General features: G+C 46.0%; 1 long non-coding RNA gene across 1 annotated transcript; it reads right to left on the bottom strand.

The window, feature by feature from the left end:
- Positions 1 to 2464: 2464 nt before the first annotated feature.
- LOC111813080 lies at positions 2465 to 4736 on the bottom strand. The gene is made up of 3 exons (XR_002818417.1): positions 3621 to 4736; positions 3100 to 3124; positions 2465 to 2546 (listed from the first exon to the last, which is right to left on the bottom strand). It is a non-coding gene; the product is annotated as an uncharacterized LOC111813080 (long non-coding RNA).
- Positions 4737 to 5797: the final 1061 nt, after the last annotated feature.

Genomic DNA, 5797 nt, shown 5'->3' with positions numbered 1-5797 from the left:
CCACTATGCTGGCACACACCTATTGAAGCAGTTCACATTTAAGACCAGCCGGGGACCGGGGACCGGGGAGATGGCTCAGTGGAATAAGCACTTCCCTGGCAAGTGCAAGAACCTGAGCTCAATCCCTGGTTTCGCAAAAAAAAAAAAAAAAAAGACCAGCCTTGTAAGATCCTACCTCAAAATAAAATAAAAAGGGCTGGGGAAGGAGTTCAGTGTTCTCTGGGTTCAAGCCTCAGTACTACGAAATAAAAAGTCTTCCCACACACACCTTTTCAAGTCTAAAAGTTCTTAAAAGTAGTGAGAATCTACCATGGACACAAATCCACAATAGCCAAAGGGTTAAGCTTCAAATATTAGGGCAATAAAAATTTAGCGTAAAGACAAACAAACTGCCAGGTGTGGTGGAACACACCTGTCATGACAGCACTCCAGAGACTGAGGCAGGAAGATCACTGAGTTCAAGGCCAGCCTGGGCTACAGAGTGAGCTCAAGGCCAGCCTGGGCTACACGGTGTGAGTGTGTCCAAGCAAAAGTGCACGAATTATCATGCGTGAAGTCCCTGCTGGGTTCAATCCCCAGCACTGCACACAAAAAAATTACTTTACATGAATTACTCCTGATGACGAACTACAAAAAACAAAGCTTCTCAGATTACCTTTCTCAGCCAACATTTATATTTTCCTCCAAGTCTGTTTAAACAGTTTGGCTTGAAAAGAAAAACCAAGTGCACTTAATATTACAGATCATGCCAAGATACAGCTGAATCCCTACAAATGAACTGGCAAGTTCCCACATGCCCCTGAGCTCAAAAATCTGAATTACACAATGTTTTACAAGAACTACCTAGAATTATGTTTCTAAATGTTCCTACTCTCCATTATGATTACGTAAGCAAACTACTTAAATAATCTAATTCAAAGCAGGGCATAGTGCACAGGTCTGTAATCACAGCACTTGGGAGGCTGAGACAGGACAATCATTGCAAGTTCAGACCAGACTGGACTACAAAGTTAGCTCAAGGCCAGTCTGAACTACACAGTAAGGCCTTATCTAAAAAAAAAAAAATCATCTAATTCAATAACTTAACAGTTCATTTCTCTACTTCCTTCTCTATTTTTCCTAATAGTTTGTCTCTTGCGAAAACATTTCTAGTCACTTAAGTGTCTAGTTTCAACGCAGAAAGTTTCACACCAGAAATCTGAACGTTTTACATAAAAAGCAGGTCCAAATATGGTATGCATGAATGTGTCTACTGTATTTCACACATCACATGTTCAGTTTATGCAAACTGATCCATGATCTTGAACTTTTAGAATATCCTGGAAGTACTATCAATTCTCTGCACCTTTTCATTTAATGACTTTTTCTAGCTATAATTTTGTGACTATCTTTTGGGACAAGATAATACAAAAGAATTGATGCATTAAGTTTCTATAGTACAGGCCATATTAAACAATACTCAAATATACATACAACTAATTTTAAAGTTAAAAGGCATATTATATGGCAATTCCTTCAATCATTTTTTTTTAGGGGGGAGCTGATGCTGTAATTGAAACATGCAGACTTATCAATAGGTCCTCTACCACTGAGTTACTCCTAGCTCTACCTCAATAATTCTGTCTTTGGTTTGTGTCAAACAGTATTCTTAACTCCACTTCCTAAGTCCTATAGCTCCTTTAATGAGAAGCCAAAGGTATACAAAGTTGATTCGCACACCCCTCTAATCCAAGCACTGAGGATCAAGAGGATCCTCTTGCTGAGGCAAGAGGATCACGAGTTGGAGGCCAACATGTACTACACAATAACTTCAAGGCCAGCCTGAACTACTTAACAAGACCCTGCCTCAAAAAAACCAAATAACCAAAAAAAAAAAAAAAAACCCTCTAAAATATAGCTTAACTCAAAACGTCAAATGTTTAACTCCAAAATAACTGATCAGCTAAGTCCATTAACTAGTGACTGAACAGAAGAAAGACAGCCAGTTTTCCTTCTCTTTTACTTTTTTCTTTTTTTGGAACAGGGAATCAAATTCCCTTGGCCCCAAGACTGCCAGTTTTATAGCTCTGAATGAAGTCCACAAGATTTTATATTAAAATATTTCTCATCACATTATTAATGCAATTTTCCTCAAAGTTTTCTGAGACAAAAACTCAAAATATTTAATTCTGGAAAGTATTCTTAAATTGTGCTCTGCAATATTCTTGGTAAGGGAGAACAATTACACTATTACTGCTGGTACTCAGTAAAATGTTATCAGTAGCACAGTCTCCGGGTACAATATGTTTGCTGACAATACAGACCTGGTACTCTTAACAGCCTGTAACACTTGTAATAATTGCTTCATAACACATTAAGAGGTACTGAGAAAGTGACCCCACCAAAAAATCAGATTTACTGATAGTGCAAACAAAGCTAACAGCATACTACCCTATGATCAGATATGTAAATAACCAAGCTACTCACGGGTCTTGCCTGTGGACTCAAATAAGGTTCAAAATCATCATCATTTAATCCATCCTTTTGATGTACGGATCCATTTTGTACTAAAGGAAAAAACTCAAATTAACAGTATACCAACCCTAAATTCAGACAAATACATCCTAACCGGAGAAAAACCTCACTAGTTTAAAAAGCAGGATAAGTATAAACTTCAAAAGGCTAAAGATGAAAGTGAAGGCTAGAGCAACATTCATCCGTGAAAATGTTTCCCTCCACCCAGAACACGATGATCTAAAAAGGTCATTTTATTGGCTCCTCTAGATTTCCATTCCCTCCCGCTTCCCCTCCCCCATCGCAAGTGAGTTACTTCCAGAAAGTGATCCACGAGGATGAAAAACAAAGGCCTTCTAAGACCTACAGGAAACTAAGGACCTGGAGCATTTCAAAACCGAATCCACCCCCACCCTTAAAGAATTAGCCCTTGTTAGCTAAAAAGCTGTTAGCCAGCTGCAAGAACACACCGAAAGGGTCAAACACTCAAGCGAGAGGCACCTGCGGGCTGAGCGGCTCCCGAAAGGTCCCCTCCCTGGCACTTCCCGCAGACCCCACCCTCGTCCCCTCCCGGAGGGCCCCGGGCACCGGCGGAGCGGGGCTTACCTTTGTTCCCTTGACCTTTAGGTCTCTGCGGGCCAAGGCAACGTCGCCGAGCAGCAAGTTGTCCGGGAAGAAATGGAAAAGGGAAAAGACAAATGAAAGCAAGGCCCGAGAAGGAAATAAAGGACCAGGCCTAAGGGGAGGCGTCAGGAATGGTGGTGAGGGGGAGGCTGGAAGCGGGAGGCGGAGGAAAGCGACAGGCCGGCAGGCCCGGGGGGGAAAAAAAGCAAGGGACGTGCCGGCAGCGACGAGGGAGCCGGGGCTCCCAGGAAAGGGAAGGAAACGAGGGAGAAAACCAGGCCCGCGGAAGGGAAGGAGCGCGGCGCGGCGCGGACGGTGGGCTCCAGAGCCTGGGAGATGCGGGCCCGGGTGGAGGTGTGGGGTGCGGCTGGCCGGCGAGGCCCGAAACCCGGCCCGAGGGAGGCGCTGCCGCGGCTCGGCCCAACCGGGGGCGGCGGGCCCAGGCCTAGTCGGGCTCGGTCTCGCCTCACACAATGGCCGAGGCATGCGGGTTGGGCCTGTACCTGCTCCAAGAGGCTGCTGGCCGACATAGCTCTCGGATCCTGACGGGTAGCGGCGGCGGTAGACTCTCTTCAGGGCGGCGGCGGCGGCGGCAGACGAGCCCTGGTGGTGGGAGCGAGTGGCGCGGTGGCGGCTTTTGTCCCTGACACTCGGAGCCTCGGCGGACGCAGCGGAGACACAGCGCGCGGCTCGGGCTCCGGCTCCGACTCAGACTCGGCGACGCTCTAGCCAGAGAGCTCAACGCCCGTCTCTATGCTTTTACGCGCGCGCCCGCCCCTCGCAGCCGGAATAAGGGCGCCGAGCGGCAAAGGCAGACCGCGCGCGTAGCGCGAGCGCTGACTCTCACATTCACTCACCCACGCGGAAGGGGCCCGGCGCGAAGCACCGCGGGAAGGCGGGGGCGGGGCCGCGGCGCCCTCTGGTGGGTCGGAGGAGCGGAAGCGGCGCGCGCGCGCGGCCTTCCCGCCCCCACCGCCTGGCGACTGGGGCCTAGGAGGGCGCGGGCGGCGGGGGTCTTAGCTCGAGGTTTTGACTTAACGCCTGGAGAGAAGAACTGGAGCCTGAGAAAATCCACAAAATCCTGTTCCTCAGTAAGACAGCTGCTTCTGCAGCCCGAGAGACCTGAAAATAACCCTGCCTCCCAGCTGCCAATGACACTCCCACCCCCATTCGGAAGCGAACCCGAAGAGAGATCACGGAACCTCCAGGGAAACGAAAACGGTGGGAGCCCGGCGCGCGAGCATGGTCATCCTCTTTGAGAGGACTGCGAAGGGTGCCCGGCGAGCGGAGACAGACGCTACCACAACGGCGAAATACAGCTCCTCCTCAGAGGAAAGTCACTAGCTTCGGAATCAGAACCTCGTCTTTTTTTCAAGGAAGCCGCTGACCCCAGAATAATCTGTTAAAATTCTGAGCTTTATTTCCAAGAAAAGACACCTCACATAGCTGCACAAAATTTTATATGTACTGTATGTACCTCTTAGGAGTCTAGCGAAATAAGTCTGTGGGCCTTCTGGAAGGAACGTTATTGACCTAGGCGAGGAAGAAAATTAACACTACTGGGATACCTGCTGTGGGGCAGTCTTTGTTCTTAAGTGCTTCAAACAAATGAAAGGCTTTCAACAGCTGCGGAATACCTATCAGTCTCCATTTCATAACTGGGGAAACAGAGAGGTTAAGTAATTTGCCCAAGGTTACAAAGCTATTAAATAGGTGCGTCCTACCCTGCCATAACATAATGCTATAATCCACATGTCCTCGTAAGAGAATCCTTTATTTTGGAATCAGAAGCTAAGGGAGGTACAAAAGATGGACAGAAACACTTTTAATCAGAGGAAAACCCACCCCATGGAAGGTCATTTGATTCTAGAACCTATCTCCTGGTAGCTTTTGTTATTACAAATATTAGTAAATAGGTAATGCACTATTAATTGTCTAATAGGATGAGAGGTTCTGGTGGATTCAGGTGTAAAGAGCATCTAAAATTTTACATCAAAGTGGCGGCACACACATAATCTAGCACTCAGGAATCTGAGGCGAGAGGATTGCTGCAAGTTCGAAGCCATCCTACACAGTGAGTTCAAGCCCAGCCTGCACTATGTAGCAAGACCCTATCTCAGAAAAGAAAAAAAGTTTTGTGTCGTAATTTTGCACAAATTGCTCAAAGCACTCTTTTTCTGCCCATGATCACATTTATAGATGAATGAACAAGGTTAAGTAGCAGAGATGAAAGATTTTTGATGAAGAAAGTAAAATGTCAAGTGTCAAATCCCACTAGTAGATCCTACTAGTGCAATGAAAGAAACCTGGTAATACTTTTTATTAAAAATAATCACCCAGTTAACCCCATGGCCCAGATTTATATATAAACGGTGTAAGCAATTGCCTGCACATACCCTTGGAGGCAGCATGGTATTGAAAAAAGAGGATTAGACCAGGAGTCATATTCTGGGAAAGGAGAGTCTTAAGTACTGTCTTCCCCACCAGCTATGAGGAAAATTTAATACAAAGAATAATACCAAGCAAACAGGTTTGTTGACAAGTTTAAAAAAAAAAAAAGACATGAGACTATGTCTGGCACTATGTAGGTTTCATTCCTGTGATCTCATTAAGGGATATAAATAAAAATTCCTCCCAGTACAGAAAACATTTTCATGTGCAAGAAGTTTTAGCGAAAAAA

The sequence above is a fragment of the Octodon degus genome, unplaced genomic scaffold, assembly GCF_000260255.1.
Source record: "Octodon degus isolate 3935 unplaced genomic scaffold, OctDeg1.0 scaffold00163, whole genome shotgun sequence".
Lineage (NCBI taxonomy): Eukaryota > Metazoa > Chordata > Mammalia > Rodentia > Octodontidae > Octodon > Octodon degus.
This window is presented reverse-complemented; position numbering and strand designations above follow the sequence as displayed.